The sequence below is a fragment of the Cornus florida genome, unplaced genomic scaffold, assembly GCF_030987335.1.
Source record: "Cornus florida cultivar Cherokee Brave unplaced genomic scaffold, ASM3098733v1 CherokeeBrave_3.0.0_Hap2_Chr08, whole genome shotgun sequence".
Taxonomy (NCBI): domain Eukaryota; kingdom Viridiplantae; phylum Streptophyta; class Magnoliopsida; order Cornales; family Cornaceae; genus Cornus; species Cornus florida.
In genome coordinates, this window is record NW_026775578.1 from 26,969,479 (window position 1) to 26,993,662 (window position 24,184).

The 24,184-nt window shown below is 35.8% G+C and overlaps 1 non-coding gene and 1 pseudogene across 1 annotated transcript; both read left to right on the forward strand.

Annotated features, from left to right (window-relative positions):
* The first annotated feature begins 1,946 nt into the window (after positions 1-1,946).
* Positions 1,947-24,184, forward strand: part of LOC132270956 (heat shock cognate 70 kDa protein-like) — a 51,246-nt pseudogene continuing 29,008 nt past the window's right edge.
* LOC132272024 (small nucleolar RNA R71) lies at positions 14,945-15,051 on the forward strand. Its single transcript, XR_009469955.1, has one exon. It is a non-coding gene; the product is annotated as a small nucleolar RNA R71 (small nucleolar RNA).

Below are 24,184 nucleotides of genomic sequence, written 5' to 3' on the forward strand. Positions count from 1 at the left end.
CTGGTTTTTCAGCCGATTTTCTTTTAGCTGATTTTGTCTTTGCCGATTTTCTTTTAGCCAATTCTGCCTCAGCCGATTTTCTCTTAGCCAATTTTCTTTCAGCTGATGATTGTTTTTACTGATTATTAGATGTCACAAACGGGAAAGAATTCTGGTACATAGGCCACTTTGCTTTTAGCCGATTTGTACCCTTCCATTCATCAGTAACATGCTGATAACTTTTCCAACTTTGTTATTGATAAGTCATCTGTTGTGACTGATTTACCGCTTGTCGATAATCAACTGCTGAAACTTGCCGATAATCGGCAATCGGTAACTGATAATATTCTGGCAAACTTTGGTGTCGATTTTCTGATAAAATTTCCTGCCAAGATCGGCAAGACTGGCCAATTTTGGTACTGGTTATTGGCAGCCCCTCATATAACAGAGGTTGTGATACAGGGGTGACATGAATATTTACCACTTGGTCAGGATAAGGTTTCCTGTACACAGGCTGAACACATTTATGCCCTTGAGCTACCTCGGCCTCGATAAGCTGAGCTATCAATTCTTTAATCTCCTAATCAATCTCCCCCATTTCTTGCTGTTCTCTCTGAGGGGGAATCGGCATAACTGGTGGGCGTTGTATTTGAGCCATTAGTGTTTTCATCCTCTACTTAAATTCTGGCCAACTTTCTTGCTGATTGGCCATCGGCTGCCTCCCGAGTACCGAAAATTATGGTACGGGGGTGACATACTGATTTACCACTTGCCGATAATCGGTTGCTGGTGTCTGCCGATAATTGGCTGTTGAAACTTGCGATAATCAGCAACTGTTGGAACATGCCGATAATCAGCGGTTGTTAGCTTCTACTGATAATCGACTTCTGGAACATGCCGATAATCAACGACTTCTAGAACATGCCAATAATTGGTGACTGATTTCTGATAATTGTCTGGCCAACCATATGGCTGATTAGAATATTGGTACATCGGCTGATTTGACTGATTAAAACATTTGTATGTTGGTTGAGAAGCCGACTGCATATTTTTACTATAAATCACTCACCTAGTAAGGTCCCACTGGGTGTGCCAAAAAATGTTGACGCTAAAATCGACTGGCTTAGCCGATTCTAAAATTTATGTAGTGCCGGCGTGCCAAAACCAAATATATGGTTCAAGTGTAAATAGTCAACTTGCAGTCTCTTTGAGAAATTGACTTTCAGGCGATTATAGGAGAAAGACAACAAAAATACTCCTTAATGAGTTCTAATTGTCTTAGTTAAAAGGACTTTTCAATGAATAACTTATAGTAACTATCAGAGAATAGAAAGGGGAGGAAAACAGATATAGTAAGAAGAGAGAGAAAAAGAGAGATAGAAGGAAAGAGAGAATTAGATAGAACAAGAGATTGAAAAATATAAAAAGAAAGAAAGAAGAAATAGCAAGGATGCTATTCTTAGAAAAGCTTGAGAAAGCAAACAAATAAATATAATGATTATAAGGGTGCTAGACCCCTTACAATGAATACTTCTACAATTATTTATAAAAGTCATAAAGAGTCCTAAAATGAATAACTACATAAAAAGATAGAAATTAATTCCTAAACAAACTCTATTAGATAAGACATATCATATCCAAGGTGCCAACTCTTTTAAAGATATTACATATTCTGATAAAATCCTTTTTGATATCACTTCCCTGCAACATAATTGAAACAATACGATGATATATATCCTCCTTTATCTCCCATAAAATAAGGATAATTAAGGATAATAACAATTCCACTTTATCCAAAACTCTTATAATAAATCCTTAATTATCTCTTTTAACAATTCTAATTATCCCTTCATAACCCAAAATACGTATATATCTGCCACATCATCATGCCACCTCACTGACACGTAATTTACAAAAGTGGGTGTCAACACACCGAGCGCCTCATTAGTGATGCCGCCAAGACCCAAGTCCTCGAGAACCCTATGAACACCATCTTCGGTACAAATACAAATATATTTTGTGTTATACTATTGAGTATTGTTTAAATATAGATTCTGTACTAGAGGGTTCGACTTTAATATATTTTAATTTATCGGTATTCACACTAATTATTTGTTTTCATTTATGTAAATGATTGATTTCCGATTTGTATAGCTTCTATGATTTTAATTTTACCTTTCAACTAATGGGTATATATTAAAGGGTAAAATGCAAAAAACCCCCTGAATTATTAGTTTTTTGCAACTAACCTCCCTAAACTAAAAATTGCCTTCCTAAACTACTAATTTGTTGCAATTAAGGACAAATCCATCACAAAAGACTATTTTAGCCTTTGTTATTAAATTTTTCTGTAATGTTTATGTTTTATTTATTTATATATATGTAATTATGGTGTATATAATTATGTGTGTGAGTGCGGTAAAATGTATGCAAAAGAAAAAGGAAAATTATAAAAGAATTGGTGGGACCCACCACCATGACCTTAAGACCACATTTGGTCTCTATCCTCTCTTCTCCCGTTGGTTCTCTCTTTCACGCCATTTTCTGCTTTTTTCTTTTCTTTTCCAATCAAAATTTTAGAGATTAATTGCTCTCTCAATACTTAGTAATTTTGGATGTCGTTTGTGGTAAATTAAAGCCCACGACGAGATCTTCAAATCCATACCAGCAATTTCAGCTTTTGGCCATTCTAGGGAGTCCAAAAATTGAGACCCATTTTGAGGGTTTGAGGTGAAAATTGGGGGTTTTGCATAAAAGTGAGATAGGGGTTCCTAATCCATGAGATTCTTGCTCCCTTGTGAATTATTCTTTGTTAATTATAGTTAAACATGCTTAATTTGAGATGAATGCCTCTAAAATGATTTGGTTTTGTATATGGAATTCATGATTATGTGTATATGTGGATTTGTGTTAAAGACATACTTAAATGTAAAGGTGAGCAAATAATCCGTCAATCCGGTCCGAACCAATCCAATTTCATGTGGTTCAGTTTTCAGATCTCATGGTTCGGTGATGGTTTGAAAAATTTGCAATCCGGTGTCCGCGGTTCGGTTAATGGTTTGGAGGCTGAAAAATCCGATCCGAATCGTTAACCGATCCGAACCGAAACGTTGCCAATCCGAACCGTTAGACAAACCGAACCTAACCGTTTCTGAATAATATATTAATATATATAATATATATATACAATATAATGATATATCATATTTCCTTTTTTTTTTTTCTTTATTCATCATTTTTTAATGTTAACCTAACCCTAACTCAGCCTCGTTTTTTCATTACGACATTACTCCAATCTCATTTCAGACTTTTAGTTGCGCCTCCCTCACAGCCTCTTCTCTTCACCCTCTTCGCCTCTCCCAATCTCTCGCCTTTGTGAATCTGTGACCCTCTTCGCCTTTCCCAATCTTTCGCCTCCCAATCTCTCATCTCTCAATCCAACACCTCTCAACCATCGTTCACCAGATTCGAAGCAACATCGACCTCTGTGTATTGAAGCAACGGTGACTTCTTCGACTGGATCTACCTCTTTTCCTGTGAGTTCACAAGATTTTTGAATGGATCTTCTTATTCTCCTTTTCTCTGAACATTTTTTACATAGATCTACTTATTCTCCTCTTCTCTGAACATTTTTTACATGGATCTACTTATTCTCCTCTTCTCTAAACATTTTTTACATGGATCTACTTAATTTTACGATTTTATCTACATATTTTAATTTTTTATGTCGATCTATTTAATTTTATGATTTTATCTACAAATTTTAATTTTTTACGTCGATCTATTTGATTTTATGATTTTATCTACATATTTAAATTTTTGTTTTGTATAGAAGTTCTTGTAAGTTACCAAATATTTTACTTAATTTTTTGTAATGATTTTATCTTTTATATATATATATATATATAAATTTGTTACTTCTAGATTTAAGTTACCAAATATGAGATAAAAACAGTTTTGAAAGATATTGATCATATTTCGTAGATAAAATAGATAAACAGTTTTGGTATTTTTTGTAATATGAAATACCAAAAATAAAATTTTAATTTTTTTTTTGTATACAATATTTTTTGTAATGATTTTATTTCAGTATTTTTTTATGAATTTAACAACAAAAATATAAAATAGAAACAGTTTTGAAAGATATTTCGTAGATAAACAGTTTCGTAGATAAACAGTTTTGGTATTTTTTGTAATTTGAAATACAAAAAATAAAATTTTTGTTTTTGTTTTGTATAGAACACAGTTTTGGTATTTTTTGTAATAAGAAATACCAAAAATAAAATTTTAATTTTTGTTTTTTATAAAACATTTTTTTTAATGATTTTATTTCAATATTTTTTTATGAATTTAACATCCAGTATTTCAGTTTCGTAGATAAACAGTTTCGGTATTTTTTATTTACTTTTTTTCTTTTAGGGCTGAATTTTCTGTTGTTGTTGTGATCTAGCAATCTTCCACTGATTTACATATATGTTTAATTCTCACTGTTCCAGTTATTTACATACATGTTTAATTCTCACTGTTGTTGCTGTGATATGGCAATCTTCCATTAATTTTTTGTAACAATTTCTTTTCCTGACAGATGACAACTGCAGAAGATACTAATGTTCCAAGGCCTGAAGTTACTGCTGCTGGCACCAATGATGATGATTTGAACACGCAGTTATGTCCTTCTAAAAAACGTTTCATATATGATGTTTGGGACCATTTCACAGAAGAGAAAGGCCCTAACTGTACTAAGTCAAAATGTAATGTGAAATGCAACTATTGTAGTGCATCTTATTCATGGTTTAGTCGAAATGGGACAAGTACATTGAGGAACCACATAAGTAGATGCCAACAATATCCATTTAATGTTGACAAGAAACAAAAACTCATTTCGTTTCAGTCAACTACTGAAGGAGAGGGTGTTATGGTTTCTTGGAAATTTGATCAGGAGTTGTGTAGACAAGCACTTACTAAAATGATTATTATTGATGAATTACCTTTTAAGTTTGTTGAGCGTGAAGGTTTTTGGTGCGACCATGCATGTGCACAAAATAATGCACAACACTTTAGGTTTAGAAATAATGTTAAGTGGGCACCATATTTTAAAATTTATAAAACCACTAAACACTTATACTATACAGTATGAAGTGAGCAGGGATCGTCCCAAGAGATCTAAACAATTATAGGTTTTTCAGAATTGAATTCTACTTTAGTGCTTATGTGATTACTAAAAAGTTTTGGTTTTGTGATTAGACTAATTTTAAACTTAATAATGCAAATAAAGAGTAGAGTATAAAAGATTGGAAAGAGACTTAGGGTGTAGGATTCACCACTAAGCACATTCCTTAACTCACTCACTTTCAACTAATTGGGGAAATAATTAAATGTAATTCTAATGTAGCTAATACTTGCAAAGAAAAGTATGAAGCATCAATTTCAAGCTTGAATTGCATACCTGATGACAAATAAACTAAGTGTAGTGCAATTCACCAATCCAAAGAATGGTACATCAATTCAAGTTACAATTCTAGCTTACATTAATCTAGAAGATAATGCAATTGTGACAAAAAGTATAGAATTCAAACATAAGTATGGATGATCTACTTATCTAATAATTGAATTGCAATTAAATTAATTAATCTTAAATTAAACTAATTAAACATGAATTTAAAACTAATTAGACAATAAATTAACCTAAACATGTAGTGCCATCCATCAAATAAAAGTAATTTTCCATCAATTTGAACACGATTACAACTAATTAACCACATGCATAGACATCACAAGAATCAATTTACAAGGAATTCAAGTGTATAGCTTGTTTATTTATCAATAACACATAAGACAACATGAGATTAATGCGAATAAACAATTAAAAGAATTAAATCATGTTATTCAAGCCTATACATCAATTACATAAATAAATTCCCAAAAAGTATGAAAAGAGAGAGAGAATAGGTTCCATGCTTAGGGTTTATCCAACCCTAAGTAGGAGAATTAGCCACTCATGGTTGATGGAGTTGAAGACAGAATAATCTCTATCCTTGGATTCATCATCTCTGAGCTTTTTCTCAAAACCCTAGCCTGTTCTTGCTTTTTCTCCTCTTTCCCTTGTTTTTCCAGAGAGTAAAAAAATATACGATACAGAATATTAAAAACTTAATCCAACTAATAATATTCACCTAAATAAAATAAATACTAACCCTAATCTAATGGCTCACTGGGCCTTAAGTAACAACCCTATTAAAGCCCAATAGTTCACAAAATAAGACCAAACAATAAAAAAAAAAAATCTGTAATGTTGCCAAGTCCTGGGAGGTCGATCCCCCACCCTGGGGGATCGATCCCCCAGAGTTGGAAATTTCCTTTAAGCCTTATTTAGCTCCATTTTGGCTCCAGGCTCGTTGGTTTGCTTCTTCATCTTTGAGAACATCATTAAAGGCTCGAGATTGACCACTTTTAAAGAATAAACACACTATACGAGCAATGGGCTGCGACCTCTTTTTGCCATTTTTTTTGAACTTTTTCTGAATGTCTTTGCTTGACTCCAAAGAGGCTTTAATGGACCATTCTTAGCTCATTTTAACTTTATTGCCCTGAAATACACATAAACATAAATTAGGACTAAAACATGAAATTAAGATAGATGCAAAGACTGAAATACCCTAGCTTAGGTGCTGAAATGTGCAACATTTAAGCACTTATCACGCCCCCAAACTTAGATATTGCTAGTCCCTAGCAATGAACTACAACATAGAAATGAAACAAACATATATACAACAATGAACTAATAAAACAAATAAAGATAACACCACTTTCGTTGGGATCACGGTTGCATTTAGCATATGCAACAAGCCTTTTAAACCCCTAGGTTACCCCTAGTGGACGAGTGAAGTCTCATGAGGGTTTCCAGAAATGGTACCTACAAACATCAACAGCTCTTTCTTGCTTGAGAAGCAACGACACATATTAAACAAGTGTTAAAAGTAGACTACCTCAAGTATGCAAATTTCTGCCATTTCTAAGCTATTATCAACATTTCAACATCATGTAAGCAAAAATAGTCCTCCAAACATCAATCAATTAATCATGCAAATTGAATCAATTATATCATCCTTTTTTAGTGAACCGGCATCAAAATGTGTTGCTATCCTAACAAATCAAAGTAATGGCATAGCCTTACCCTCAAACTAGCATATAGATATAGTACCAGACATCAAGACATTGAATGAACCTTGTTATTCAATCATACATTCTTTTTTTTCTTTTTTCTTTTCTTTTTTTTTTTTTTTTTATGTATGACCATGTGCAATGTCCAAGTTCCTTAAGCTCTCTAATCACCCCATGTAACAAGCGTTGAGCCAACGACTCCCAAACCAGATGGTCTTAGGGGGTTAAGTGTAAAGACACTCCTAAGGGCGTAATGACTCGGAATGGCTACGAACTCAAACTAATCATACATCTTACATTCTTTCCTTGTCTTCCTTTTTAATCAGTTGACATGTTGAAAGAATGCAGTTTTTATTTTTTATTTTTTATTCCTCACCTTTGGTGAGTGCTTTTATTTCTTTTCTTTACAAGGTCATTTTATCAAGAATGAAAGCTTTCAAAGCATACTAGCTCAATTGGGATAAACCAAGACAATAATCAACTAAGCATGTACCCCACAAATTGAATGCTAGTGTGCGCAAGTGCAAGTGTAGAATTTTAGAATCAACTCTCAAAGCATTTTCAACCAATAAGATGATGTGTACCACAAGACCAAACATGATATCAAAAATTAAAAATTTACCCCTAAATGGCATCCTAGAGCATACAAGAAATATTAGACCCTAACAACTTGCTTTTCAAAGGAACTATACTTCAAAAGTTCGAAATCATTGCCAAACACATCTCAAATCTCATCATGTATTTAAAGCTTAACTTAAATAGAATGAATCATAATGACCTTACCCCCAAACTTAAACTGTACATTGTCCTCAATATGCAATGAGAACAATGAAAAATAATGGAAAGAGTATACCGTGATGGTAAAGATGCAAAAACCTATCTGTATAACCATACTAGCAAACTCACATCAAATATCACATGGGATAAGCAATTCATACAATTCAAAATAATATATAATACATTGCAAAGAGATATGAGATGAAACCCTTGATAAAATCTGAAAACATTCCTAACCAATCAGAAGGGCATACTGGAAACACATATTTTTGATTTTTTTTATTTTTATTTTTGTTATTTCAAGAATGGGATTGATCTCCCAGATGTTGTTGTTGTTGTTATTTTTTTTTTTTTTCACACAGAAAAATATGCTAAACTAGAAAGAAAAATATATACTAAAATAAAATATATATATATATATACATAATAATAAACAAATAATAATAAATGGAAAGAAAATTAAGTTTTTTTTTTTTTTTAAGAAAGAAAAAGAATATGTATAGACAACCTAAAAAATAAATAAATAAAAAATGAGCTAAGTTTAACGTCTCTAGCAAGACGAATGTTATTGAAATTTTTTATTTATTTTTAAATATTTAATGTAAATCAATTCAAAATTTTATATTATTATTTGTTTATTATTATTTTTATATTTATTTTCTTTTCTTTTCTTTTATTTAATTTTTTCTTTTTCTTTTTTCTTTTTATTTTTTTATTTTTATTTTTATTTTTTACACATCACAAGCTCGCCGGAGAAGACAACCGGGACGCGACGCCGGAAAACGAACAGATGCGACGTGAAGAAAGACAAACAGCCTTGATCACCGGAGAACGACCCAGCCGCGATCGCTGTTGGAAGAACCAAACGCCGGAATCCCTGAAGAAGAAGCAGCCGCAACGCCGGAGAGATGAAGCCACAATCGCCGTAGAGAACAACCCAGATCCGACGCCGGAAAAACGAACAATTGCAAGGGCAAGTCTCAAACGGCGCCGGAATTTAAGCCAAGCCGGAATCGCCGGAAGAACAACAATCCAGCCGGAATCGCTAGAGCAAAACTCAGTCGAAGTCGCTGGCAGAACAACAATCCAACCGGAATCACTACACCAGTCCAGACGCGTCGCCGAAAGACCCAGTTGCGACGCTTGAAAAACGACGACCCAAATCAAATCGGTGCACCCACTTCCCCAATCACACCCAACTGAAACCCATGGCGCCACCGAAGACGAACTCAGAACAATGGCGCCGAAATTTGAAGCCTTTTATGCCGCGGTAGAGAAGAACGTACCGTGAGGGTTGGATGATGAAATTAGGTTTAGAGATTTTGGGGGGAAGAAGCAGAATTTCGAGGAATAGAGAAGAGGAATGTATTCGCGGTTTCAAGGCCTAAAAGGCGATCGATCTGCTTTGATGGGGGATCGACAATTTTAGGCAAAAAATGTCTCCTTCACTGTTTAATGAGAAGAGAAAATACAAGTAAAATGAGATCGATCCCTTTGGACGGGGGATCAATCCACTTGGCCTATTTTTTTGTTGCTCTTTGCCAAGAAAATGGGATCGATCTCCCACCCATTTTGGGGATCGATCTTTCCTTTTTTTTTTTTTTTTTTTTTTTTATAAAAAAAAAAAAAAAAAAACTAAGAAGAATATATACACTAAAATGAAAAATAGATAAAAATAAATAAAAATAAAAATAAAAATAAATAAAATCACTTATCAACCTATACTAACTAATACTTTTAAAAAATTTTTTTTTTTTTATGTTTTTGAATAAATCAAAACTAACATGAAATATATATATAAATAATAATAATAAAATAGAAATAAAATCAAACACCAACCTACATTACTCATTTACAAATTTTTTTTTTTTTTTTAAATTTAAAAATGCATAAATGTATAAAAGGAAAAATAAAAATAAAATAATAATAAAATGGAAATTAAAATGCAACGAAGGAGAAACTCGATACAACTAGTGTTTAACGTCGCTAGAAAGACATGAGATGTTCTCAATCTTCAAAGTAAATGGGATCTACCAAGAGGGCAGATTCCAAATTTCTTTGAAAAGTTTGTCCATCAATGTATGGTATAAGCCTTTGACCATTAACTCTGAAGGTCTCTTCATCTTTTAGATTTTTAAGTTCAACCGCCCCATGAGGTGAGACAGAGATAATTTGATAAGGGCCTTCCCATTTGGTTCGAAACTTTCCAGGGAAAAATTTGAGCCTAGAGTTGAATAACCAAGCCTTTTGACCGGCTTCAAAGGACTTTTTCACAATATGTTTATCATGAAATGCTTTTGTCCTTGCCTTGTAAATTTTTGAACTATCATAGGCATCATTTCTCAATTCCTCTAGCTCATTGAGTTGGAGTAAACGGCCCTTTCTAGCCTTATCAAGATCCAAGTTGAGCCTTTTTATTGCCCAAAGTGCTTTGTGTTCTAACTCAACCGGAAGATGACAAGGCTTCCCATAAACAAGTCCATATGTAGACATGCCTATTGGAGTCTTGTAAGCTGTCCGGTAAGCCCACAAAGCATCGTTCAATTTTCTTGACCAATCTTTTCGGGTCGGATTGACAGTTTTCTCAAGAATATGCTTGATTTCCCTATTTGACACCTCGACTTGCCCACTTGTTTGGGGATGGTAGGGAGTGGCCACTTTATGTGTGACGGAGTATTTTAAGAAAAGTTGTTTCAAGAATTGATTACAGAAATGTTTTCCTCCATCACTTATCATAGCCCTTGGCATACCAAAACGAGCAAAGATATTTGATTTAACGAATGCAATTACCACGGCGTGGTCATTCGTTTTGGTAGCACAAGCCTCAACCCATTTTGAAACATAATCAATGGCAACGAGGATGTATTGAAAGCCATAAGACATTGGGAATGGTCCCATAAAGTCTATGCCCCATACATCGAAGATTTCAACAACGAAGACTGAAGTTAAGGGCATCATGTCTCTCTTTGACATTGATCCCAAATTTTGGCACCGAACACACACCTTGCAAAAGTTATAGGCATCTCGGTGGATAGTGGACCAGAAGAGCCCACTCTGAAGAACCTTCAAAGCCGTCTTTTTTCCACTGAAATGCCCACCACAAGCAAGTGTGTGACAAAACACAAGGACGCTCGGAACTTCACTTTCCGGCACACATCTTCTTATGATTTGATCCGGGCAATAACGAAACAGAATGGGATCTTCCCAATAGTATTTCCGGATGGTAGCAAAGAATCGGTCCTTTTCTTGTTATGACCAAGTAATGGGAAGTTTGCCGGTTACAAGATAATTAACAATGTCGGCGAACCAAGGTAACGTCCCATTTGAGATTTGAAAGAGTTGTTCATCCGGAAATGATTCATGAATTTCAAGATTTGGAGAAGATTCAACCATTAATCTAGACAGATGATCGGCAACGACATTGTCGGAGCCCTTTTTATCCTTGATTTCAAAGTCAAATTCTTGAAGAAGTAGGATCCATCTTATCAAGCGAGGTTTGGTTTCCTTTTTCATTAAAAGATGCCTAAGAGCGGCATGATCGGAAAACACAATTACCTTGGATCTTAAGAGATATGACCGAAATTTATCAAGGGCATATACTACGGCAAGTAATTCTTTCTCGGTGGTAGAATAGTTCAATTGGGCACCTGAGAAAGTCTTACTCGCATAGTATATAACATATGGTAGTTTACCTACCCTTTGCCCCAAAACAGCACCCATTGCGAAGTCGGAAGCATCACACATAATCTCAAATGGTAATGACCAATTTGGAGGTTGCATGATGGAAGCAGATGATAGAAGAGTGCGAAGTTGATGAAAAGCATTTAGGCATGCTTCATCAAAGACAAATGGAGTCTCCTTGGTAAGAAGGTTGCACAAGGGTCTAGCAATTTTGCTAAAGTCTTTGATGAACCGGCGATAAAAACCGGCATGTCCCAGAAAGGAGCGGATTTCTCTCACTGTAATAGGTGGAAACAATTCAGAAATTAGCTCAACTTTCGCTCTATCTACTTCTATTCCTCTTTTAGAGATGACATGTCTAAGCACGATTCCTTCTTGAACCATGAAATGGCTCTTTTCCCAACTTAACACAAGATTAGTCTCACGACATCTTTGAAGCACTTTTTTAAGATTTTGGAGACACGAATCAAATGAGGACCCAAAAACCGAGAAGTCATCCATGAAGACTTCTAAATACTTCTCCACCATGTCCGAAAAAATTGACATCATACACTTTTGGAAAGTGACAGGAGCATTGCACAATCCAAAAGGCATCCGTCGATAAGCAAATGTACCGAAAGGACATGTGAATGTGGTCTTTTCTTGATCTAATGGATCTAGGGCCACTTGATTGTACCCTGAATAACCATCTAGGAAGCAATAGTATTATTGCCCAGCCAATCTTTCCAAGATTTGGTCAATGAAAGGCAATGGAAAATGGTCCTTCCTAGTGGCAGAATTCAGCTTTCGGTAATCTATGCAAACACGCCATGAAGTGGCAATGCGTTTTGAGATGAGATCACCCTTAGCATTTTCAACAACTGTGATTCCCGACTTTTTGGGAACCACTTGAGTTGGACTAACCCACTTGGAATCAGAGATAGGATAAATGATTCTCGCATCTAGAAGTTTCACAACCTCCTTCATGACAACTTCCTTCATATTTGGGTTCAATCTCCTTTGAGCATCCCTAAATGGCTTTTCATCCCCTTCCATGTGTATGCGATGCATACAAATAGAAGGGTCAATGCCTTTTAAGTCAGCCACACTCCATCCAATGGCTTCTTTGTTAGCTTTAAGCACTTCCAAAAGATCATTCTCTTGGTCATTTTCAAGATTGGAAGCAATGATGACCGGAAGAGTCTCTTTTGGGCCTAAGAAGGCGTATTTCAGATTTGATGGAAGGGGCTTAAGCTCAAGAATAGGAGGAGAGATGAGAGATGGAACTGGTGGAGTACTAGAGAGTGAAGGAAAAAGGTTCTTTCTTGCTTTTCTAAGGTGGGTAATCCAAAGTGGCCACAGAGTCCATTAAAGCATTCACCTCACTTATGGATCCTTCTATGTCAAAACCACAACTTTCAAACATTTCACAAAGGCACGCCTCAAGAGTGTCCTTAGATAAAATAGAGGGAAGAGTCTCCTCTATGGTTTCATCCAAGACATCTACTAGGAAACACTCGTTTTCATCTATGGGATGTTGACTTACATTGAATACATTAAGCTTAACCATCATGTTACCAAAATGCCGGATCTACAATTAATGGTGGCATTGGCAGTGGCAAGGAATGGCCTTCCTAGGATGACTGGAATGTGATTGGTGAGATTAGGGACTGGCTCAGTATCTAGTACCACAAAATCAACCGGGAAATAAAATTTATCAACCTTAATTAGAATATCCTCAACAATTCCCCTTGGTTTCTTAATTGATCTATCGGCTACTTAGATTACTACCGATGTTGGCTTCAAGTCCCCTAATCCTAATTGCAAGTAAACAGAGTATGGAATGAGATTGATACTTGCACCTAAATCAAGGAGAGCTCTACGAACCTCTTGGTTTCCAATAACACAAGAAATGGTCGGAGCACCCGGATCCTTGAACTTAGGAGGAGTGTTAGACATAATTATGGAACTCACTTGTTCCGTTAAAAGCACTTTCTTAAGGTCCCTTCCCTTACTCATCCTCTTTTGTGTGCACAAGTCCTTCAAGAACTTTGCATATGGTGGAATTTGCCTAATTACATCTAGAAGAGGAAGATTGATTTTTACTTGTTTAAACACTTCCATCATATCATGAATTTTCCTTTCTTGTCTCCCAAATGATGAAGTCTCTCTCAAAGCTTGAGGAAATGGAGCTTTTGGCTCATAAGGCTTCTCTAATTGGGGAGATGATGATTAAGATGACGGAATGTCCATTTTGGAACCACTAGCATCCAAAGAAATAGGAATAGGATTTGGAATGGGACGGATGCTACCACTTGGTTGCTTCAGTTCATTTTCCTCCTTAGGTACCTCTACCTTATTATCCACTTTCCTACCACTCCTCAAGGTAGTAATTGCTTGAACTTGCTCATTTCCATAAAATTCTGATGAAAGACTTGCTTGTGCCATACATTGCCCCTTAGGATTGGTCTCAATTTGACTAGGTAACTTACCTTTCTCTCTCACATTTAAAGAATTAGCTAATTGCCCAATTTGAGCTTCAAGCTTTGCAATTGATTGAGAGTGAGAATGAAACAATTGATTATCTTTTCGAAGATCACCTAAGGCTTGCAAGACCTTGTCCTCAAAAGCGGAACTTTTAGGAGGCGCTTGATTTGGATTAGAGTAAGATTGAGAATTTGATGCTTGAGGTTGAGAATAGGATTGAGAATTTGATGCTTGAGGTTGAGAGTATTGATTCACATTCTGAGGATAGAATGAAGGACGGTAACCTTGAGAATTCTGATTTTTATTTTAGAGATGTGGGGGAACATAATTTTCTTGGTAACCTTGATTTTGAGGACGGTTTGCACCGTCTCCTTGATTTCTCCATACAAAGTTAGGATGATTTTTCTACCCCGGATTGTAAGTATTGGAATAAGGGTTGTTCCCTTGATGAATGAAAGCTGCATTTGCTTGTTCTTGAGACTCACTTAGTATGACTTGTCCAAGAGGGCAATTTGAAGTATGGTGAGTGTAACTAGAACAAGTCATGCATATTTCATTGGAAGGATGAGAATAAGAATGAATTACCGGACCTTGATTCAAAAGGAATTTATCAAATCTTTGAGTAAGATTTTTGACCTCGGCGGCAATTTCCATGGAAGAGTCTATTTGATTTAGAACTTTCTTTCCTCCCATATTTGCTAGGTGACGACCCCTAGAAGATGAAGATCTATGCATTGAGTTTTCACTCATTTTTTCGAAAAGAAGCCAAATTTCATCTTCATTTCTTTCTATGTAGCTTTCGCCACAAGAAGCATCAACAATGCCCTTATTGGCATCAGATAAACTTGAAAAGAAACATTGAACTAATTGCCACTTAGGAATGTCATGATGTGGACATTTCTGTAGCAAGTCATTCAAACGTTCCCATGCTTCATGAAGGGGTTCTCCTTCTTGTTGTTTAAATTCACGAATGGAAGTTCTCATGGCATCGGTTCAACTTGCGGGGTAATACTTCTTTAGGAACTCTTGTTGCAATTGTGCCCAAGAGGTGATTGTATTTGGCCACAAGTTGTTAAACCAATATTTAGCTTTATCCCGAAAAGTGAAAGGGAAAAACTTCATTTTTAGGACTTTTTCCGGAACATCCGTGATTTTCACGGTGGAACAAACTTCCAAGAACTCATCTAAATGTTTATAAAGCTCTTCATTGCTCAACCCATAGAAAAGGGGGCACATGTTAATGGTGGAAGCCTTAATCTCATAATGATGAGTACGGAAATTTGGCAATTGAATACAAGTGGGTGCATTATATTGATTTGGAGTGTAATGATCCCTAAGGACCATTGGAGGATTAAGAGGACTGAAAGAAGGATATGGCATTTGACCTTGTTGATGATATGCCATTTGACCTTATAGAGGGTATGCTATTTGAACATATTGTTGTTGTTGCTCACCAATTGGGGGAACAACATTTGGCCTTGGCATCCCTAGATTAGGTTGTTGCACCGCATGATTAATTGGTTGTGGCATTCCCAAGGGTGGATGCACACCTTGAGGATCCACAATATGAACTTGTGGTAGGTGGTGCACACCATTATGATCCACATGACCAAGATCTACAATGGGATCTTCAATTGGATCTATTGGGTCTTCCATTAAAGGTGATGGAAGATCAAAATTTGAAAGATTAAGATGACTATCCCTAGTACTACTTCTTAAACGCTGAAGAAAAATTTTGAGATTTTGATTTACAGGAACAAGAGGACGATTAAGTGATCTACGACCATGCATGTACTAGAACAAGTCAACACACCAACATTTCAAAATTTCAACTTCCACATACGATGTTCCCAAACTCTCAATAATATCAATGCACTTAAAACAAATAAATGCCTCCACACGGGCCGATGCCTTCTATAAAAAGGTATGCTTGGACTTAAAAATAAAACAATTTAATTTAAGCCTCCAATTGGGCTGTCCAAAGCATGCAAGATAGTAAACAATTAAGCACAAAAATTAAAGAGAAACTTACAAATGGTCCTTAAGCAACTTCAACTTTTTTTTTTTTAATTGCTTCCAAGTCCAGCATTTGCTCCACTAAGAGATCTAAACAATTATACGTTTTTCAGAATTGAATTATACTTTAGTGCTTATGTGATTACTAAAAAGGTTTGGTTTTGTGATTAGACTAATTTTAAACTTAATAATGCAAATAAAGAGTAGAGTATAAAAGATTGGAAAGAGACTTAGGGTGTAGGATTCACCACTAAGCACATTCCTTAACTCACTCACTTTCAACTAATTGGGGAAATAATTAAATGTAATTCTAATGTAGCTAATACTTGCAAAGAAAAGTATAAAACATCAATTTCAAGCTTGAATTGCATACCTAATGACAAATAAACGAAGTGCAGTGCAATTCACCAATCCAAAGAATGGTCCATCAATTCAAGTTACAATTCTAGCTTACATTAATCTAGAAGATAATGCAATTGTGACAAAAAGTATAGAATTCAAACATAAGTATGGATGGTCTACTTATCTAATAATTGAATTGCAATTAAATTAATTAATCTTAAATTAAACTAATTAAACATGAATTTAAAACTAATTAGACAATAAATTAACCTAAAGATGTAGTGCCATCCATCAAATAAAAGTAATTTTTCATCAATTTGAACACGATTACAACTAATTAAAAACTTGCATAGACATCCCAAGAATCAATTTCCAAGGAATTCAAGTGTATAGCTTGTTTATTCATCAATAACACATAAGACAACATGAGATTAATACGAATAAATAATTGAAAGAATTAAATCAAGTTATTCAAGCCTATACATCAATTACATAAATAAATCCCCAAAAAGTATGAAAAAAGAGAGAGAATAGGTTACATGCTTAGGGTTTATCCAACCCTAAGTAGGAGAATTAGCCACTCATGGTTGATGGAGTTGAAGACAGAATAATCTCCATCCTTGGATTCATCATCTCTGAGCTTTTTCTCAAAACCCTAGCCTGTTCTTGCTTTTTCTCCTCTTTCCCTTGTTTTTCCAGAGAGAAAAAAAATATACGATACAAAATATTAAAAACTTAATCCAACTAATAATATTCACCTAAATAAAATAAATACTAACCCTAATCTAATGACTCACTGGGCCTTAAGTAACAACCCTATTAAAGCCCAATAATTCACAAAATAAGCCCAAACAATAAAAAAAAATCTATAACGTTGCTAAGTCCTGGGGGATCGATCCCCCACCCTGGGGGATCGATCCCCCAGAGTTGGAAATTTCTTTTAAGCCTTATTTAGCTCCATTTTGGCCCTAGGCTCGTTGGTTTGATTCTTCATCTTTGAGAACATCATTAAAGGCCCGAGATTGACCACTTTTGAAGAATAAACACACTATACGAGCAATGGGCTGCGACCTCTTTTTGCCATTTTTTTTGAACTTTTTCTGAATGTCTTTGATTGACTCCAAAGAGGCTTTAATGGACCATTCTTAGCTCATTTTAACTTTATTGCCCTGAAATATACATAAACATAAATTAGGACTAAAACATGAAATTAAGATAGATGCAAAAACTGAAATACCCTAGCTTAGGTGCTGAAATGTGCATTATTTAAGCACTTATCAGTTTTCGTTATTTTCTTAGTGTCTTGTAGCCAAAATTCAAATTGTTGTCACGTTTTACTGTGGCTAGGGACTATTTGAAATTGCATACTATAGAAAAGAAGAGGTTGAAAACCTTAGTGAATCAACTCAATCAAAGAATTTGTTTCACCACTGATATATGGATGTCAATTCAAAATCTTTCTTATATGTGTCTCACGGCTCATTTCATTGATAAGAATTGGACCTTACACTAAAGAATTCTGAATTTTTGTATAATACCTAGTCACAAGGGTAAGGAAATTGGTTGTGCAGTTGAGACTTGTTTGCTTGATTGGGGTATAGACAAATTGTGCCCACTCACGATTGATAATGATAGTTTAAATGATCTTGCGGTTGCATATTTGAAAGAAAAAAAGCTTGCTAGGAATGTTAGCTCTTTCCTTTTAGGTGGTGAATGTTTTTATATGAGGTGTTGTGCACATATATTGAATTTGATTGTGAAAGATGGTTTGAGTGATGTAAATGGTTTAATAGTTTGAATTCGTGAGGCTGTGAAATATGTTAGGAGTTCTCCACAACGGGGAGAGCGTTTTCAAGCATGTGTGAAGAGGGAGAATATAACATTTAAGTCACATTTGTGCCTAGATGTTTCAACTAGATGGAATTCCACATACCTTATGTTAGAGGTGGCCGTAAAGTTTCAAAAAGCTTTTGAAAGGTTAGAAGATGATGATGTTCAATTCCTACCGGAAGTTAATAATAAAGCTCCTTCTAGTACTGATTGGGAATATGCTCGAGTTTTGATTGTTTTTTTTTAAAAAAAATTATGATGCCACTAACAAGATTTCCGAATCTTTGTATAATACTTCCAATAGATATTTTCATGAAGTGTTGGGAATTGAAAAGTCGTTAAATACATGGTCAAAGAGTCCCGATATTTGGTTAAATAATATGGCATAAAAAATGAAAATTAAATTTGACAAATTAGAATTGAAAAAGTGAACATGTTAGTGGTGCTTGCGGTTGTGTTGGATCCTCGTTATAAATTGGAATTTGTGGAATTTTGTTATTCCCAACTTTATTCTCTTGAAATGGTTCAAAACCTTAGTAAGAAGGTAATGGATACGTTCAACCACATTTTTAGGGAATATGCAAAGTTTCATGCATTTACTTCAAGCTCTAGTGGAACAAGTAATATTGCAAATGAGGCGGGAGTTGATGATGGAAATGTGGAAGATGATTTTTCCTCTTTGTACATAAAGCACAAGATACAAAAAGAAAGTTCTACTCCTAGGTCGGAAGTGGAAAAATATTTGGAGGAAGCTTGTGAAGATGTTGTTCCAGAATTTGACATCTTGAATTAGTGGAAGGTGAACAGAAGTAGGTATAAAATACTTTCTGAAATTGCAAGAGATATTCTAGCTGTTCTAGTCTCTATTGTTGCTTTGGAGTCCGCTTTTAGCACTGGAGGTCGTGTGCTTGATCAATTCTGTAGTTCTTTAACTCCAAAGCTTGTGGAATGCTTAATTTGTACACAAGATTGGTTACAGGCTTCACCAATACCAATTGATGTTGAAGAAAAGCTGGACGAACTTGAATAATACGACTCTGGTAAGTGTTAACAATTTGTTACATTTTATTCAATTTATGAATAAATATCATATTGTGGATTTTTAATTAAATTATGTTATTTTGTAGATGTGACTACAGTTTCAGATTCAGATTGAGAGCTAGCCTTACTTGCTGCCATTTTCAGACTTGATATGCTCTGCCATTTTCAGACTTGATATGCTGCCATTTTCAGACTTGTTTTGCTGCTAGTTAAGACTGTTTTTTTTTTTTTTTTTTTTTTTTTTTTATTTATTTTTTTTTTATATGCTAATGAGCTACTGGGCTACTATTTAAGTATTTTCTTTTGTTCTATTTGGATAATTATATTTGGTACTGTAATATTATTTTCATTTCTGGATGATTTGTAATTTTTTTTTGTTACTAGGTAATTTAAGTTTGTGGTGGTATTTATATGTGCCAAATATATTTTGAAATTTTATTGCTATTATATAAATCTATTGCTCTTATAATTGTTATTAGGTATATATGGATTTACAAATTTAATATATTGCTATTAATGGGCCATAATTGAATGCTGATAATGGGCCATAATTGAATGGGCTGTTTGAAAAGCCCAATCAGCCCAATTCGGGGAACCGATCCGATTCGATCCGTTAACTCACGGATCGATTTGGTTCGGATTAAATGCTCCCACGGATCGGTTCGGTTTCAGTTTTAACCAATCCGTGGGGACAGGTTCGGCTTGGGATTTATCCCCAAACCGAACCAATCCGAACCATGATCAGGCCTACTTAAATGTTGATTTTCCTTGTTTATCGTGAAGTTCATGAATTCTATATATATATATATATATATATATATATATATATATATATATGCTGATTTGTGTTACAAGTATACCTAAATGTTGATTTTTATATGCCTATCTTGCTAGATCTCGATTGTATGAAAGCATGCTGTAGTTTTATTTGAAAATTTTGTGAATCATGTTATATTAATTAAGTTGAGTTAGTTATGGAATGATGAACTTGGACATGGCATGATACATTCATGCACTACCATTGGACATGAAATGGAATTAATGTGATTTGAAATGGAATTAATGTGATTTGAAATGAAAAAGGGAAATTTTGGGGAGAAGTTTTGATTAAAATGGTTTTGAGAAAACTCGGTCGCCGCGGGGTTACTAAAGGGCCGGTGTATTAATATAGCTTAGAGGGAACTAAGGAGATTGCCCTAACGTGGTTGAGCTAACTGGGCCCAAAATGACACCGCGGGGGTACCAAGGGTCAGGGACACTAACCAATCCTTCTCTCGTGTCGCTGCGGGGTCACCAAAGGGCGGGTTATATTAATAGTTTGAAAGTGATGGATTTGAATGTTGAAAATGGGGAGCGACATCGGCATGCATTGCATTTCATAGTATTATATTGTGTATGCTGAGATTAGATTTAATGTTGTATTTTCCCGACATAATATGACCCCGATTCTTATTGTCCTATTCCTTGTTTGGATTCACGGGGACACAAGAGGTATGTCTTAGGCACCACCTACAGAGCAATTTTTCTCACCCCTTTTATTTAACATTTTTTTTTTCAGGAAACGGGAAAGAAGTGGCGGATGACGTTCCACCACAGGCCTAAATTGGATTAGAAGATCGTTTTTTTGTATTTTTGTATTTAAGTCCCATATTTTTTTGTAAAATCTTAGTTTGTTATATTTGGTATAAAGATTTGTGAACTCTAGTTATTGTAATTATATTTATAGGCTGTAATTTTATTATAAGTTGTCTAAACGTTGTAAGACATGGACTTTAGATCTTAACTATGTATTATTGGGAATGTAATTATGATATGTGGATTAAATGGTATGTGAGTGTTCCACCATGAGATGAATTATGCTGAGACATGATAAATGGATGAAAGAGATGCTAGAATGCATTATATGTTTATTGTGTTGGGACATGTTAAAAAAAAATGCATTTAAATAGGTTGTCGTAGAACCCTTTTTAGTGGATGTTATGCCAAATTTTTTTTTTTTCAATTTTGGCAACAATTAGGGTCGTTACAAATTTGGTATCAGAGCCTTGGTTCGAAAACCATTAGGATGACGGGTAGAGGCCTACATAGGGTTGCATGGGAAGTCATTTGCATAGTATATGTGATTAATTGTTAAAGTGTTTTGCAATGCGAAAAAGCATGTTTAACTGTTTACTTGCTTACATGCTTATGTGCTTATATGCTTATATTAATATGTTCATTGCATAGTATTGCATGCTAAGTGTTAGTATAACATCCTTTTATGTTGAGTTGTTCACGGTTGGACCTTAGTGTTATCATTATCGAACCATTTTTTGTTTTGTTTTATAGAACGATGTCACGATATGAGGAACCAAGGGAAGTTGGCCCTAGGCTAGCAAGGGGTGATGTAGGCAAAATTTCAAGCTCCAATCTAGTGGAGCCAGCTGATGAGGACACACTTCTTAGGGATTTGATTGCCCTAAGAGTTATTCTTACATGGAAGGATAACGTGGAAGCACCCGTTGAAGAGGGTGAAAGTGCGGCGGAACTAGCATTGAATCGCTTGTTGTAGAAGGCCTTGAAGGCCACCATTGTTACTCATTTACAGTAGGTACCTCAGCCAGTACCACAACCTATAGCCCAAGTTGAGGAGACGCCAGCACAGAAGTGTCTCAAGTTGATTTCTGGATTTTATAAGTTAATGCCGGTAATGTTTGAAGGTGGTGCAGATCCTATGGTAGCAGACGACTACATGGATCAAGTTAAAACTCAATTGACTTCTATGGATGTGACAAGTGATCACTTGAAAATCATCCTAGCCACTTATAAGTTTTCAAAAGATGCCAAGTTTTGGTGGAAATCAAACACAAATCAGTATAAGATTGAAAAGATGAGTTGGGATAGGTTTAAGGAGCTGTTATATGAGAAATATTTTCTTGCACCCAAGAGGTGGGAGTTAAAGGATCAGTTTATTGGCCTCATCCAAGGTAGTATGTCGGTGACAGAGTACGAGAACAAGTACACTTTTCTTTCCCGCTTTACTCTAGAGATGGTGAGAGATAAAGTTGATAAGACTTGAAAGTTTATTTCCGGTCTTGATTACAAATTGAGGCCATTGTTAACAGCACAGAGCATCAGGGTTTATTCTGAGGCAGTGGAAAAAGCATTGATGTTAGAGGCGGAGGCCAAAGATAAAGAAGCAAGAAAGGAACAGTGGAAGCAAAAGAGGAATGCAGGACCATCTTCAGAAGGACCTTCAGGGAAAAGGAACAGGGGTGGATCATTTCAATTTTAGGGGCAGTAGTCTACACGATCCGCTCCTACTACTCCTATGCCAGCTGGGTCAGATAAGAGTGGGATTGTTTGTTATTAGTGTCAGCAACCTGGACATTACAAGTCCAGATGTCCTATGAACTCGACCACAGTTTTAGCACCATCGAGAGCTTGTTATGGGTGTGGCCAGCAGGGCCATTTGATTCTAGACTGTCCGAGTCAGGGAGCAGGCACTACTGAGGGTCACGGCAGAGGCCGTCACAGTTGGTTACAGTTTAGTCAGGTTTCAAACCACTTCCACTATCACAACCTGCCATATCTTCTCATGGTTCACGACCAGCTAGGAGGGATATTCCTACTATGTCAGTGCAGCAGTCAGGTATTCAGATTGGTAGTTCTCAGGCATAGGCACCGCAAGGACGTGTCTTTGTACTTGTACCGACTAATGCATCTTCAGGTTCATCAGTTCTCTAAGGTATATTTCCAGTATTTGGTTCTTAGGCCCGTGTTTTGTTTGACTCTGATGCATCTCATTCTTTTATTTCATCATCATTTGCACTTTCATCGGGGTTAGAGGTCAATTTCATGGATCAGGCGTTGTGTGTTTATATGCCAGTTGGGATTTCAGTGTCCTTGAGCTGAGTTGTGAGAGATTGTTCCATTGTGATTGTTGGGCGGACCTTTGTGTTAAACCTTATCCTCTTGGAGATGACTAGCTTTGATGTCATTCTCAGGATGGATTGGTTAGCTTCCTTTCGTGCCACGATCGACTGTTTTAGAAGCAGAGTCACAGTTTGCACTCCCGAGGGAGACTGTTTCTTTTTCATGGGAGATCGGAGTGATTCCCACATTTCATCATTTTATGGAGTTTGTGGACGAAGTTGTGGTGATTACTTCTTGGCTAGCCTTATAGCTGAAGAAAATGATATTGTGAAAAAGGATTATCCTGCAGTTATTCGTGATTTTCTGGATGTGTTTCTGGATGATTTGACAAAGTTGCCTCCACACCGAGAAGTAGAGTTCACTATTAATTTGATGCCCAGTACCGTATCGATTTCTATGGCACCATATCGAATAGTACCAGTTGAATTGGAAGAATTGAAGATGTAGCTTGATGATTTGAGGAAGAAAGGTTTCATCTGACCAAGTGTGTCACCGTGGGGCACACCGGTCTTGTTTACGAAGAATAAGGATGGTTCTTTGAGGTTGTGCATTGATTACCGGTCTTGAAGATGTAGCTTGATGATTTGAGGAAGAAAGGTTTCATCCGACTAAGTGTGTCACCGTGGGGCACACCGGTCTTGTTTACGAAGAATAAGGATGGTTCTTTACTCCATGGGGTCCATATCGCTTTCGCCTTGAACCCGATCCTCCTCCTAGTGTCAACCATTCCATAATTATGGAATATAATTGACATTAGCTCCTCCTACCAAACCGTAACAAGAGTACAACGAATCCTAATATGGCTCTAAGATTTTAAGAGACACAACGCGGAAGTCTTATAACGAAAACACTCCTAAGGACACTAGAACCTGGAGCGCTCTGATACCAACTGTGATACCCCCGGATTTTCGGATGCGGGTTGGCCAGGCCCATGCTCGACTACTCAAGGATATCAAACAAATTAGCAATAAACGAA